General features: G+C 40.7%; 1 protein-coding gene across 5 annotated transcripts in view; it reads right to left on the bottom strand.

The window, feature by feature from the left end:
- Nucleotides 1–10,410, bottom strand: part of LOC146763083 (SMAD family member 2-like) — a 151,677-nt gene extending 141,267 nt beyond the window's left edge. For 3 of the 5 annotated variants that reach the window (XM_085571254.1, XM_085571253.1, XM_085571250.1), the window contains exon 1: nt 10,357–10,410. The gene's annotated coding sequence lies outside the window, so the exon portion shown is untranslated. Of the gene's footprint in view, nt 1–2,216; nt 2,462–6,910; nt 6,956–10,356 lie in introns of all 5 variants that reach the window. The other 2 variants (XM_085571252.1, XM_085571251.1) reach the window with 2 other exon arrangements.
- Between the last annotated feature and the right edge of the window lie 5,594 nt (nt 10,411–16,004).

Consider the following 16,004-nt stretch of genomic DNA (forward strand, 5'->3'; position numbering starts at 1 on the left):
CTTCAATGCCATACTTCTATCCATAAGACCATTATGTACTTGAGCAATCTTATTTCCAGGCAACAAACTCCAAAAAGTTCCCTTATTTCCAAGCTGTATAAATTAGTTCAGTCAGCTGAAAAAACCTTGTTTTAGCTAAAACTTAACACTAGATTCAGTCTACTCAATTTGAGCTCTCAAGGCAGCTTACATGTCTCTACATCCTGTACAGGTACATTCCTCACTTCTATCCAGAATACACCAACTTAATCTTACTGAAGTTTCCCATCTGCAAAACAGCATGGTTGATGTGGGATATTTCAGGCTACAGTATTTATGGCTAATTTATGCCTTGCCACATCTTTGCAGTTTCACTGAGAACCAAATCAACAGACACTATATTATATTCTACAAGTAACTTTAAACCATAACTTTTCAACTTCTGCAAAACAGAACATTTAGTTGGCATGACATTTCAGTTTCAACTAAATTATACCTCCATAAACCAGCTTCTGAGAGCACCTCAAAACACAGGTGAAGCAAGAAATGTAGTTTTCTCGGATCTTGGAGACAGAGGTTCCAATTAACAGGGTCTCAAGATTCACACTGGGAACTTTATGCAAGTCATTCAAAATAATATATCCTAAATAAGTGAATCACAGAAATTTTAAAATTAAACACTGACTAGGACACTCAGGGTACAGTTTCATAGGGAGGCAAGCCAACCCAACAGCTTCCTGCCACAGGAAGCACAGCCCTCCTTTATTTCCCTGTGGCACCACCACCACTACCACCTCTGCATCTGTGCTAATACTTATCCATAAAGACTCAGCTAGATAACCAAGTAAAAACTGATTCATTTAGGGGTGGCTTTTATTTTCTTTTTTGCTGAGTTAGTTTCCTTTCAGGTTAACAAGTTGCAGCAGCTCACACAGAGTACTGTAAGTACTCCAGCTGATGTCAGGGCAGTTACAGGAGTATGTATGGAGGACTCCAGTCCCAGCCTTCAGCAGCCATTGTAGCATTGACTGCTTTGCTGAAAATGCAAATCTGGGCATGTACTTTTCACTTAAATCATTTATTTTGGTGGCAAAGCCAAATAGGCAGTCTTACACTCCCTTTTTCGCATGTTCTGAACTGTTCACAAGCCTCAAAGTGAAACAAGTTAGTCCTCTAATGCAGTACATGGAGTAACTCCAGAGATGAAACAGGAAGCTTGAATGGCCTCTGTTTTAACAAACTCTCACACTATGTTTCTGAAACAGGGAATAGCAGTCACTCTGAGTGTTATAAAAAGACTTCAATATTTGAGCAAGGCCAACATTAGATGCTTCAGAGGCATATGCAAGAAATTGTAAAATACCAAATTGAAGACGATAACCTCTTTTGCTTTAAGGATCCCATTTTAAATACTAGCAATTGATGGTGTAATACTTGAACATTAAATTCAGTGTCGAAAGGTGTGGGCAACCAAGTACCACTATCACTGCTTATCCACACACCATTTCTTCTTCCCATCTATGGAGCTCACTGAGATATAATACACATATTTCCTGTTTAGCTTCAAATCTTTTACCTTTCATTGCCCCAGAATACTCCTTTGATTGTCAGTCTTATAAAACACACACTTCAGTAAAGTCTCATTTACCACCAAGGTAAATTGCCTATTCTCCCAGGCCCTCTAAACATTCTCAATGCTTTTATCCAATTTTTCACCTTTACAATACTCCTTGTGATGAGGTGTCCAATTTGGCAATATTCTCTCTCTTAAGACTGATCTATGTATCATTTTCTGTATTCCCTGGTATTCTTTTTTTTAACCAAGATTTGCCTTTATGCTTCAAATGCACATTTGAATAATTTAAGCCTTGCAGCAGGAAAGAATTTAGAAGTCCCATACATTTCAGTTTTTCTGTATATTTGAACTCCCACACTATTTTGACATATTCAGAGGGGGAAAAAATATAAATCATTCTTTTCCCACTTCCAAAAGACTCTAAGCTCAGACCTAACTAATTGGAAATTTCCAGACACGATACTTAGTTTTAACCAGTTCCCTTATAGATATGTACTCACCCAGCTTCTCTAGAAGCTCTCAGTGTTTGATCTGCTACCCCAGTGAAAAGTAGCTTTAAAAAAAATATAAACCACAAACAGATACATTTAAAGAGCCCTTTATTACAATGACAGCTTAGCAGCTATTAAAAAAAAAAAGACACAAAAAACCCACAACTTACACCACAGCTGCAGACTAAGTCTGGGAGGTTTAAACTAGCTTCTTCTTTCTAGCTATTGTTTTGCCATGTCAGGGATTTGCCAGGAGTATCAAAAAGAATTTCACTAAGTTATTCTAGTAGTGGCCCTGTATCTTTCAAAGGGTAAGCAGAGAAAATATGACACAAGTAGGACAGGACTTCATTCATCTTAATACTTCAGCCAGTTGTGATGACTACTCACAGGAGAGCAGCACTCTGCTCCAAGCCTAGAAGAGACAGTACAAAGTGCAAGGCATGGTTAGGTTGAATTATGAGCAATTTAGGTAAATGCAAATTATGCAAGGAAAAAGTAGTAATAAAGAAATTAATAAAAAATACCCTACTCTGCCAGGAGTGGTACATCCAGCCTAGCACTCCATTTCCAAAGGTGGCAAAAGGATATGCTACTCAAGGAAAGCACAAGAACCTGGCTCTTTTCTGAGCCTGTTCTCATAATTCTTCAGCATCTTAAACTGTTACAGCAGTAAATTAAAGACTACATACCTACCCATTCCCTTTAGCAGACGTTTATGGACCTCCTGCCCAAAAATTCATCTAACCACTTTTTGAACCTGTCTCCACCACCTTGTGGCAGACTGCACCAGAATTTAACTGCTCACTGTTCAAAGAACTACTTTTAGCTATTTTCTTTATCATCTTAGTTTCAAAAAGTGCCTCTTGTTCTACTGTTGCAAAATGTGGAATATGTAAAATTTTCTTAAGAAGGAATGTTCTTTGATCTTTATATACTTTCAAGCCTAATCAACAAGAAGGGAAATTTAATCCATGAAATAAAGAGCAGCTAACAAGCTCTAAGTGATGTCCAGGTGTTACAAAGACAAACTACTTCTTGGTAGAATTGCCTTGTTAAGGCTTAGAGCTCCACATGTTTCAATGATCTCAGGGGGAGGTTAACAAAGCTTGGCAAGAAAGATGCACCACTAATAGTGGACACAAAGAATTAAGAATTTACAGGCCACAAGGATGTTTGGCAGACCTCCCAAGATAGAGAAACTAATAAAGCAAACTCAGCAACTGTGCTGAATCAGCTCCAACTGGGTAAAAGATAATTCTGGCAGGAGGAGATCACAACCAAAGACTTACGAACCACTGACCCAAGAAACCCACTGACTCAAGAGAAAGACTAAGCATGCAAAATAATTAGCATTAGAAGCAAGGAAATCATTAACCAATAGAAGATAGAATATTAATTAATAAGAGAACTATGTAACTTGCAGCCAATGAACACTAATTCCTTTGTTTGCTAAAATGTATAAATAGTAAAAAGTTTTAATACTTGGTCTGCTTGATTTGTGGAATACCACTGAGCACCCAGGCTTGTGCAACTCTGAAATAAATAATCAATGTCTCTCTCGAGCGTGTAATTATTGGCTTGTTGCATGCCAGGTAATGAATCTGATTTTTGAGGACAACACTACCACTGCAAGCTTTGCTGAAGACCTGTTTTTATTCATCTTGCCTGCAAGCTTCATGATTCCATACATTTTAATCACATCCCTCCCTCAAATGGAGGGCTTTCATCAGCCTTTTGTCACAAAGAAAGTATCTGAACACAGCTCATACAGTTTGGGATGCTCCTCTGGAGAGATGCCAAGCCTGAAAGCTTTACTACTTCAATTAAATTACAAATACTCAAAGACATTGCCTAAGGACTGACCTAAAGACCACAGAAAAATTGTATCAATCTATGGTTATCTTCTCACTTATCTTTTTGGTCATATTATCCTAAAGCTCTCAACATTATAATTTAAATAAAAAGTACAAAGACAGAAATCTATACCTCATGAGGAACTGAACATAGAAGGCAGAGTGCATATGTGATGCTGAATATCTGGCAGGAACACAAATAAAAATGAGGAGCCCTACACCTGTGCTGGGTTCTAAATATCTACCCAGTCCCAGACACTATGTTTATGGTAACAGGTTTAGGACTCACTGTTGCAGCTTATTTTTGACCAGTAAATACCATTTCAATTAATCAACTAACTTTTCCCTTCAAATTGATACAGTAATATAGGTTTTGATCTTTGTTATTAAAGAATCATCCTCTTATACACTGGCACTGTTGATATGAGCCTCTTGCTAAACACATTCCTCTAGTTCTTTTGCCTTGTACATTTTCTTCATTCACAAAAAAAAAAAAAAAAAGGCACCCAGAAAGCAATCTTTGCCAACAATGCAAGAAACATTTCCACGTTGCTAAATTGGCTGCAAATTAAATACATGCTAAATATGTAATATTCCCTCTCCCTTGCCATATATTTTTTGTGATTTCCTTGTAGTCTACCACCAACCATCTCAAAAAAATGAGCACACATTTACAGCCTTTGCTTCTAAGGATTTTAAGTGTGCTTCACAATCATTTATTCTTTTTACTTCCTCTTTCTTTGCTCACTCTCTTCTACTGAGGCCCAACACCACAGCCCAAATCTGATTTTTAATTCCCATGTACTCTTTTCAATTTCCACTACAAGACACCAACATACAGGGACTCTGAATAACTGCAGAGAGATTTTTAAGATCCCTTCCTGAGCTCAACTATAGGTGAACTATTATTATCAAGGCAGCAGTGCAATATATAGCAGAAAACTTCCACTATTTTATCCCTTTCCACATTCTCTGGATTGTGCCTTAAAACTGCAGCATTGAATACTCAAGGTGCACTCACTGTTGCCCAGAGAGGTACAAGAGTTTCTTTAGATTGATGGAACATATGCTGTTAGTCCCATTAGATTAATACTGGAAAAGCTACAAACTGCCTAACTCTGGTGATATTTATTTAATCTCTGTCCCCATAGTATCTCTGCTTCTTGACACACACATTTCTATAGTGTGTCAAACAGTGTCATAGTTGGCAGCTTCTAAAGTCACAGCTTGAGTCATGTCTGCTATTTATTCCATTCTGCTGTGGTCCTCTGGAACAAGTATTAAGCCCATTATCCCAGCAATAACCAAGCATAAAATACTAAGTAAACCTTAAAGACAGCATGCTATCAGGCTAACATCTTCAAGAGAAATTTTCCTTTCCTGAGTAACTGGAACATACTATAAACATACTGGTGCTACCAAAAGGATCAAGTGCTTTCTGGCTAATTTATTCTAAAACCTTATGCAACATATTTCGTATCAGTCTGCTTATTCTTCTTAAACTTGAAAACAAAGAAATCTGATCTCTCTTAGTTTTACTAGAAGCATTCTGTCTTAGAGGAATTTCATTTGCAAGAGCTGTTCTGGAATAAAGAGTACATAAATTAAGCTCCTAAGGAAAGAAGATCAAGGAAAATGATTAGTGATATTTGAGAGAGCTCATTTCCTCACAATTTTAGTCCCATTTCTGAGATTTTTTTAAGGCAATTTTTTTTCATTACTCTTGGAATTTGGACAAGATTATCAATTTCACCAATTGCACAATGTTTCAGATCTTTCAGAAGACAAGGGTATATCCACCCTTTCCCTTCACATATGCCCAACTGATATTACTGGTTTCACAATAAAGTGACATTAATTGAAGCATAGTCTATTTAAGGCAGAATCAAGACCTTAGGTTAAACAATAGTGGGAGTTGAAGTTTTAAAAGGCATTGTTTATGCAGTACTTGCATGTCTCCTATATGAACTCAAAGTCATTAAGATTCAGAAAGACAATAAAACAAATATTTCATCTTGCATTGAACAGAAGAAAAAAAAAACTAATTTATTGTCTGCTTCTCGATCCTTCAGGCTGTGTTATTGCATCCAAGGACACAGTTTATTCTCTGTGGAATCTGAGAAAGTTCTCTGTTAATGATCTCAGCTTGCAGGAAACCTGAATTTTGCATGAACTTCAAACTAAAATCAAAGCCAGTTTTTTCCCTTTCAGATAGAATACACTCTAGTTAAATTACATAGTGTAACAGACAAGAGAAGGCATTTCACTTCTATTGCAGCCACAATCCCTCTAAAAACTGTCTTTTGCAATTCCATAAGGGCTAATTCTTTCTCTATAAATGAATATTAGACACCTGGTTTTGTCATACTGGAGAAGCTCAGGCCTACTGCCACATACATACTTTTCTGAAAAACAACCACACAAGAAAATGAGATGGTGCTCATCTTCTCTCCTCATATTTCAGTCATAGTAGGACAGATTTGAGCATTCCCTTACTAGGTTTTGGGTGTTAGGGTTTTAGGGTTTTTTTCTTAGGAGGAAAGGGAATGCAGCCCTACTGAGCAATGCCCTCAAATCTAACTCCCAGTTCAGCTTTTCAGCCAATTAGCCCAGCAGTGGGGAGTGGCTCTGAAGAGCTCTCTCCCAAGGGGATCCGTCTGGCCAGCTCGCAGCCCTAGGTTCCAGGAGTAAAAAGCCATGGTCCTGGTTGAGCTTTGACATGAGTCAATGAGGCAGGCTGCTTGTGATCCGGGGGGACAGGAGCAACGAAAATTCTTGCTCTGGGTCAGCTTTAGAATGAGAATTTCAAACATGCCTACAGAGACTCAACATACTCAATTTTTAAGTATACTATGCTCTAGTATTGCAATGCATCTTGAAACACTGCATAACTGTAGTACCTTTAGCTCACTGAAAACAGAAAATTGCACTCTATGTAACACATTCATTCATGGTATACTAAAATTGCATGCAACTTGAGACACAAGAAAGATGTTAATTTTACTAACCTTTGATGAAATTACTAATAGGATTGAGGTATTTCAGCAACTCCCCTAGAATGAGGAAATGAGGAAAATTACAACTGTGGTGAGCCAATTCACCTGTTTCTGCAAAGCAGCAAACTTCTTCCACTTAGTGTTATGAACAGTCTAGCAGTATTGCTCCTTAAAACTAGAAGGCCATAATAGCCCCACAAAAGCACCAAAGAAGCACTCCAAACCACAGCAGTTTAAGCCCCTACCTCATTAATTTTGACTAAAATTTTTCATGTGTAACAAAGTGTCAATTATTTTAGGAAATACTCCTGGGCTAAATTTGACAGGCATATTCACAGAACTGATTATCAGGTACCTAGGTACCTGTTTCAGTTTTAACTCTATAGCTTAGCAGTTTATACCACTTCACTAAACCCCAAACAATTGCATTTAACAATTAGTTAATGCAAGATCACTTTAAATACAGGCCAAACATAAACATTTCTCAAACAATCCCCCTTGTTAAGCAGAGTTCACTTTGCATCAGCTCATATTGCTCCAGTGTAATTAAATTTAGCTTGAGTTCCAGACTAAACTGATAGGACACCCAGGAACTGCTCTCTCAGTCTCTTTTTGGTGTTACTTGACCACTTATGGCTGTCACCCATCATAATAATAAAAAGTCATATGGAATGAAGCCTTACTGTTTGTAACAGTTTCTCTATTGAAAGTGGAAAGGAACGTTTAGGAAGGTTTTCTGCAGTAGCCCAGAGTACTGAACACAGGGCTGCCTGTACTCTCCATTCTATTACAAAAAAAAAAAAACTAATCCCATCCCATGACCTGCAGTAATTCAGTTTAACAAATCAGCAATTATAAATATATCGGCAAAAGTAAGCTTAGGTATTGTTTGCCTCTCAGCACACTTCACAATCAGTTAATGGCTTTATGATAAAAGTAATTAAATCCAATCTGAAAAGCAGAATTTACGGCTCACTGAGCAAGTCAGGCCCATAAATGGATGCTTTCAATTACAGGGCATTTATATGCACAATCATTAAGGAAGCATTGAATATATTTGAAAGCTCAAAAACACTTTTGATAATAATTAAAACTTTTGTGTGCTGTTCTTTATACAAACAAAACTTAGGAATTCATTTCAGTTTCAAGCAGAGATCAGTCATTATCCAGGCCTGTTCTCAGAGTACTTTTGTGGGAAAAGGATTACAGAGGTGGAAAGAAGTTTAAGTTCTGTTTAGTAGCAGAGAATTTTTTGGAGCTCAAAGAAACTCAATTATATCAACTGGTGCTCAACACTTCTGAAAGCTCAAGTAGAACAGGAAAATAGAGGACCCAGAAGGGGCTTTCATTTGGAGATTCACTGTAATTATTTGATTTTTTTTCTGTTTGGAATAAAAGAAGAGATCTATTAAGAGACCAATGATTTTAACCTCATTTTTCCAATTGTGGTGCTCTTTTTATTCATTAAGCAGAACCTCAGGAAAGTTGACAAATTCTTCTCCAAGATTATATTACACAAACCCAGCTTCTTCCATAAAGAAAACTGGATCTTCAAAGACTCTCATTCCTTTTGGTGACTGTCAGTGTAGTGTGAGTCTGACCCACACAACCAAGAACAACAATCAACTACCAGGTTACTCTATTAAAATCACAATATGGTCTTAAGTATGTGCTTAGCCTTAACTTTGAGTTAAATTTAAGCCACTTTAAATGAGATCCTCCCCTTTCTCTTTTTAAAGGCATTTGTAAATAATGCTATCTTTCGTTATGATAGTGCTAAGCAAACAGGGAAAGGGACTTCACAAACCTCCTGTTTACTTACATTCTCATTCTCCTCTAATTCACTAGTTTGTAAACATTAAAGTTTTAAAGCTATACCTCAGAACAAACACACAGTCAATCTACTCACACAATGCAAGCTCCAACACTGCAGTGAAGCATAGGAAAGAAGAACAATGTTGCTGTATAGACTAAGGGAAGCCTTTCACTTTAACAAGAGGAGGTTTTGTTGGTTTGAGGTTTTTTTCCAGTTTGGAGAAGAGAGCAAAAACTAATCAGTCACTCACTAGAGAGTCCAGTCTCCACAGAAATAATGTCACAAATCAATCTGAAAGTACAGTTCTCCAGGCTAAGAGGAACACTTAAGAAAAGACAAACCTGCTGTTACGCGCAGTTTCCTAATAAGCTGTTATTATAAAGTTTTTGTTACATATGGAATCTGACTCATTTATAACCATGAACTGTGATAACATAAGCCCTACACAGGTTGCAGCATTTACTAGCACTATTTTCAGAAATAGTTTGATGGTAAACCCAGTAAGCAAAACTGTTTTTTAATGCTATCCACTTGTTTGTAAAGGATTTGAAAAGAGCACAACACCCCCATTGGGTTTTTTTTAGTCAAAAACTGTGACAGACAAACAAAAATACATGGGACTAGGGTGCAGCGTGAATTCCAGCTGTTCAATTCAACAGCTCTCCAAGGCTATCACAAGAGCTCTTAATTCACCCACTTTTTAGCCTTCTTTTATTTCCCCAGAATGAAGACTAAAATACTAGTGTTACACTTTTTCTCTTCCCCTCCAGCCCCTACAAAAAAATTACAAATAGGAACTCCACAAAACTACAAAAAGGAACTCTGCAGTAACACCAAGTACTTGCATTTATCACAACTTCTCCCATGTGCTTATCTAGGTAGATGACATGCTTAACAGATGATGTATGTTTACATCTTACAACGCATGGATAGCCACAGCATTAAAACTAATACCATGAAGAAAACCACTAATCAATCCGCATATACATGTCTCATGTGGACTGTGTATATTTCACATCCACGGCTCTGGAATACACAAAAGAGCACTGGCTCCAGTGAAACCTTACAATCCTAAACACTTCTTTCCAACTTGCTTCTAGCTTTCTCCACCACCCCAGCACAAAGCCTTGCACACCTAACCTCTGAAAGAAAAAAAGTCCAGGCAAGAGAGGGAGGAGAGAAAAGAAAAGCATATATTCTTTTTCCCCCTTCTTCCACACCTCTCATACACACAACGAGGGCGCAGGCCAACCCTTCCCACCTTTCAACACCCCGCGTCGAGGGCTATTCCGGCGTGCGAAAGGCGGAGGTGACAGCGACACCCCCCGCCCCGGCCCTACTTCCTGGGAGCAGATCCTGTGAGCAGCCAGCAAGAGCGAGCCAGCCAGCCCCGCCCCCCCCCCGCCCCGCGGCAGTTTCCTTCCGCCAGAAGAGGCAGCCTCCCGAGACGCCGCCGCCACTGGGGGCCCACTGCGCCTGTTTGCCGCCCTCAGCGCCAGCAGCGCCCCACAACAAAGAGTGAAGAAGTGCGTGGAGAGGAGTCCCCGTCACCCGCCGGGACCGGGCCGGACCTAATCAGCCCATACACCACCGACGAGGCACTCCTTCCCACAGCGCTCGTCGAAACCACCCCAAAACCAACCTCCACCTCAGCAAGCAACCGTGCCGCCCTGCTCCCTCAGCGTTGCTCTCCCCTAGGCGCCCGCCCTCCCCACACCCATTGGCTCCCGCTCAGACCCGCCCCCAGCAGTGGGCGGGGAGGCGGCGCATTGGTTCGGCCATTCGTCACTTGAGAAAGAGTGGGCGAGGATTGGGCAACAGTTGCCAAGGCCCGACCCCAGCCGCCGATTGGCGCATTTAGCCGCCAATCGAGTGCACGCGACCCGGAAAAAAAAAAAAAAAAAAAAAAAAAAAAAAAAAAACAAAAAACCAAACACGAGACGAAGACGAAGATGGATCTGGCTGGGGTGGGGTGGTGTGCTCCGCGCGGCGGGGGCGGGGCGGCGCTTATTGATCACTCCTCGTTCCACGCGTCCATTAAGAATGGTTGATCAAGAAAGGACGATCGGAGCGGAAGTTTGAGCTACCCGCAGGCGCGTGGCCGCACTGAGGATGGACGCGCGCGTGCCGCTGCCTTAACGTTCCGTGCCGGGCGCAGGTGGGACCTGCAAAAAGCAATGCGCTGTTTCCCGACAGAAATTACCTCAGGAACCGCGGCGGACCCGGCACGGTGACACCCCGCTCCGTTCATCCGGACCTCCTGCCCTCAAGCGGCCAATAAAGCCGTAACTAAATCGAGGTTTAAATGTTCCTTGGATAAGGGAGGGTAAAATCTCTTCCCTCAGAGTCCGGGTACGGATGGGAACCACGGTGACCCCTCAGGGGCACAATACTGCACAGTCCCCGCAGCTATGGTGAGGACAAAATGACCTGCACCCCAGCCCTCACCAGGCCCCTTTTCCCTGATCAACATCCTGAATCTTTTGGTCGACAGCAGCCGAATATGAGCCAGCATGTGCCCAGGTCGCCAAGAAAGCCAAGGGCATCTTAGCTTGTATCAGCAATAGTGTGGCCAACAAGACGAGGGCAGTGATCGTGCCCCTGTACTGGTGGGGCTGCACCTGGAGTACTGTGTTCAGTTTTGGGCCCCTCACTCCAAGAAAGACATTAAGGTGCTGGGACATTAAGGGCAATGGAGCTTGGGAAAGGGGCTGTGAAGCGATACGCGGAATAAATAAATAGACTCCACAACTCAATGTAGTTATGAAGTGGGTATGTATGCCAGCGCCCGGCACAAGTGAGATAGCTCTCCAAAATCTTGTGCCCCGAGCTGGAGTTTGTCCCACAATTTTATTCACAAAGGTGTTCCATATGCAATACATTACACAACTTTTCTATGCATATTCAACCCCTGGCCCCGCCTGTCTTCGCCTCTCATGCTAAATAGGTCCACGCCCTTCTGGGCATGCGTGGTTTTCTCTGGTGGTCTTTACAGGGGTCGCTGGTGGTCTTTTGAGGCTGAAACCATAGTCTTCTTCTGCATTGAACTTTTGAACTCTTCTCCTCTGCGCATGCGCTTTTGGCCTTCTGCTCTGTTATCTGGATAAGTCCATCATCCTTGACAGAGGGGCCTCCTTATCTGAGTTCATTGCATTCCTGGTCTTCTCTGGTATTTGTCTTTTTGCAAGAAGCTTTAAAGAATTTTTTTTTTTCTTTGTCTTTTGCGCCATGGCAGAGGTTTCTTAAAATTCAACACATGATTCTACAAACATGATGCATTCATTTTGATACATTCATTTTTGATACGTTCATTTTGTTAGCTCAAGTGATCTCTGGAAAATCTCTTATTTCAGCTGAAAAAGTCCTATGAGGAACAGCTGAGGAAGATGGGGGTGTTATGTGTAGTAAATATAATTCTCGCCATTCCTTGTATGAAATATGTAATATTAGATACTTGTTAAATCATGCCCGTTGTATTAGTCCCTCCCCCCTCCCCCCCCCCCCCCCATATGCAGGCGAGACTGGGTGTATATTGGAAACTGATTTACAAGTAAAAGGATGTGGCTCGGCCAGGAGATGGGCCATGTCTGGGCTCCAGGTGTTGATCATCAGTGCTGATCATCGCATGAATGGCCCGGGATGGATATCATGGAAATCCTCAGACAGATCCATGTGAATGCAGCCTTCCTGTAAAATCTCATCAGGAATTCACCTACCCGGACATTGAATTATTTCTCCTCATCACCAAAAAAGAAAATCTTATTAACCTATGGACTCTGAATAGAAGAAAAGATTGATTGCTGAAATCTTGGCCTCAGGCGGAATTTTCCCTATAAAAACTGCTTGTGCCAGGATGGAGGTGTGGGCATAGGGGAAAACCTCTCCTGAGGCTGACTCCTTGTTGCACACCCAGGGCTGACCCCGGGCTCGGCTCTGTTCTTTCCTTGTGGCTGGCTAGATAGAATTTGACCGCTAATAAAATTATTTTTATTTTTAATCTGGCTGAATAAATTCTCATTTATAACAGGGGTGTTTAATCTCGAGAAGAGGAGGCTGAGGGGAGACCTCTCTCTATAACTGCCTGAAAGGAGGTTATAGCCAGGTAGGGGTTGGTCTTCTCTCCCATGTAACAAGTGACAGTGTCACTGAAATAGTTGGGATAAATGAGACTCATTAACACTGTCTTTTTGATGTTGGTGAGTAAGATATTACTTTATTCTTGGCCAAGAGGTGTGTGGGGGGCTGACAAAGTTCTGGCCTCCACACAGATGCCTATACAATACTTTTTCACTTATTTATGCATTTTCAGCAAACAAATACATTAATATTCATTGGTTCTAAGTTACATAATTCTTTTCATTAATTAGTATTCTATCCTCTATTGGTTATTGATTTCCCCCTATTCATGTTAATCTGGTCCACATTCTTTAATCCTTTTGCTATCTTTTGCTCAGGTGGGGAGTCTCCAGTTTTCCAAGCCTTAATCTCCTCTGTATCTTCTGGTGTTTTGCCAGTAGGCAGAGTCTGCACCAAAGATGCATACACAAACTTAAGGAACAAGTGTAATTTACTATAATGCAAAACTGCAAAGAATTACAAAAGGATAAGCTAAGCAATGCACATAATCATTACTACAAAACATTGGCTATAGTGATTAAGAAAGATACATCACCAGTTACCCTAATACTTAACTCCTACATCCAGGTCTGTGCAACAGCTGGGGAAGCTCCTGTCACAGTGAAGGACTGGAGAGCCACTCCCAGCAACTGGGAAATCCCACGTAGTTCATCCACCCACAGACAAGGCTTCCAACTTTGCTGTGAGAAGGCCCAGCTTTTATATTGTCGAATAAACAAGCTGACATAACTTCTACCATGGGAACATCTGGTTTCATCCTCCCCTTGGGTTTCTCCCAAAGCCTGGCCAGGGCTCAAGGATGAAACAAGGGAGTTGTTTTTGATCATACACCTCCAAACAAAGGCAAATGTCTGATTTCATGGCCTTATCTGGCTTCTAAATATGAAAAGGTAAATACATGGTTCACTAATGATACATATAACATTTGGTTGGATGGTTCATCCAGAGGTCAACGTTGGCTCAAGGCCTGTTGTTCAGGCCTTAGTACTTCATCTGGTTACTCCAACGTCCTTAAAGTGCCATACATTTAAGATCCCAGATGCCCAGTATTGAAATCTTTTTGGCCTTGTTTATTGAAGCTTGTCAGGGTTAGTTTTAAAAAACTCGAGGTTTCAGTGATTTAATGATCAAAGTAACAATAAGAGTCTGTGAAGAAACTTAACTAGTGCTGGCTAAAAGTGGATGCTGCTTACAATTAATTAAAACAACTAATTAAAAATTAGTTAGGAAACGTCTATCATTTCCAACAATTTCCTCCTTTGTAAGTGATCTTAATTACTTTTTTAAATATTACTTCCATTTAAATCATTGAGTGTTTAGCAAGACATAAGACACTAAAATGCAATAATCACTATTAATAAAACTTTAGATAAAACATTTAAATTATCTAGTACCTTAACAATACTAATCAAGATTCTTAACACTAGATTAAAAAACCCCTTATTTTTCAAAAAAAATCCATTATCCAGAGTAGCCAGACATCTTTTTGAGATCTTTTTCAGTTTTAGGAAAGATAGTTTTTGTTGGATCTATACATTCTATTACATCCTATTTTGCAATTTTGGAATCAAATACATAAACCAACAATTAATATCAAAACTATTATAATTATGCCAATCAGTTTTCTTGCTATTGCACTTAAATTTGGGATTCATTATGCTATTCAATTAAACACATCTTCTACTTGATCACTTGATATGGTCCTTTCCACCTTTCTCAAAGAAGTTCTTCAATTGAGGTTCTGAGGTACACCCAGTCTCTCGGTTGGTAGGGATGGGCAGTGATGTCCAGCATCATGGGTGCTGCCAGTACTATGTATCTGTGGAGAGAAGACACCACCTTCCCTAGGGATATAACATACTCTGTTAGATTGATTCACTATTTCTACTTTCCTGCTCAACTGAGATCTCCATGGGGTGTACAAGTCCCATTTCACCCCTAACATTTCAGCTGGGCTTTGCCCTATTTCAGCAGTGATGTGTGAACCTCTGACTGATGACATTCCCACTGGCACTCCAAACCTCAGGATAATTTCTTTCAATTACACCAGTCATTCACATGCTCAAAACTTGAGTCTTCAATATTACTACTATAGACTCTATTCCCCCATTAGTTACCTTATGTTGTTCCCCTGCAATTTTCCTCATAAGGTGTTGGGGAATTATTACCTCTTTGCTCGGTGTAATCCACTATCCTTCAGGACTCTTTTCAACATCTAACAATTTTGCCAATTTCTCATCTTCAGCCTGAAAATTGGCAGCCTCCTTGTCCAAATGCTGATATTTCTCAGGTAAGACCAACAGGATGTAGAAGCAAGGGACTTCTTATAAAATAGGGAATGTTAGACTGGACAAGATGCAGATTGAGCCAATATGGTTAAAGCTACGTGCTCCGTTTATTGTCTAAAAGATGGCAGTTTATATACACTTCAATATAGTTTACAAGTTGTGAACATGCTATCATTGGTCAGTAAACATTGTTTACCTTTGCCTTAAGGTGGTCAGGCTTTTCACACTGCAGCTCTACCCTAATTCACACTCAGAAAGCTCATTACTTGGTGGTTACCTTAACATAATTTCTAACTGCGCCACAACTAGTTTCTTAATGCGTCAAGGCTTTCAGGCCCCACCAAGGCTGCTTATCAGGGGCCTAGTCTGAGGGGTAGCTCAATTCTCGCTCTAGACATAAATCATGCCCTCTCTCTCTCATCAATTCTGCAACACGGCGGTGCACTGTCGAGGTCGCAATTGGCACGCGTTGCTCTTCCACCCTTAGGAGGCCTACTGCAGACGAGTTTTCTGACAGTTCAGGCACGGTGTTTAATTCCTTAATGTCCTCTGCCTCTACAGCAGCTATTGCAAAAGCCCACCTGAGTCCCTTTGGGTCTTTGTAATAGCCGTTCCGGAGGAAGTCTATGCCTAGGATACACGGAGCATCTGGGCCAGTCACTATAGGATGTTTCTTCCACTCCTTCCCAGTCAGGCTCACCTCGGCTTCCACCAGAGTCAATTGTTGTGATCCCCCTGTCACACCAGCAATGGAAACAGGCTCTGCCCCCACATGTCCCGATGGTATCAGAGTACACTGTGCACCAGTATCAACTAAAGCATCATATTTTTGTGGTTCTGATGTGCTAGGCCACCGGATCCACAC

This window comes from Lonchura striata, chromosome W (assembly GCF_050655825.1).
Source record: "Lonchura striata isolate lonStrDom1 chromosome W, ASM5065582v1, whole genome shotgun sequence".
Taxonomy (NCBI): Eukaryota; Metazoa; Chordata; class Aves; order Passeriformes; family Estrildidae; genus Lonchura; species Lonchura striata.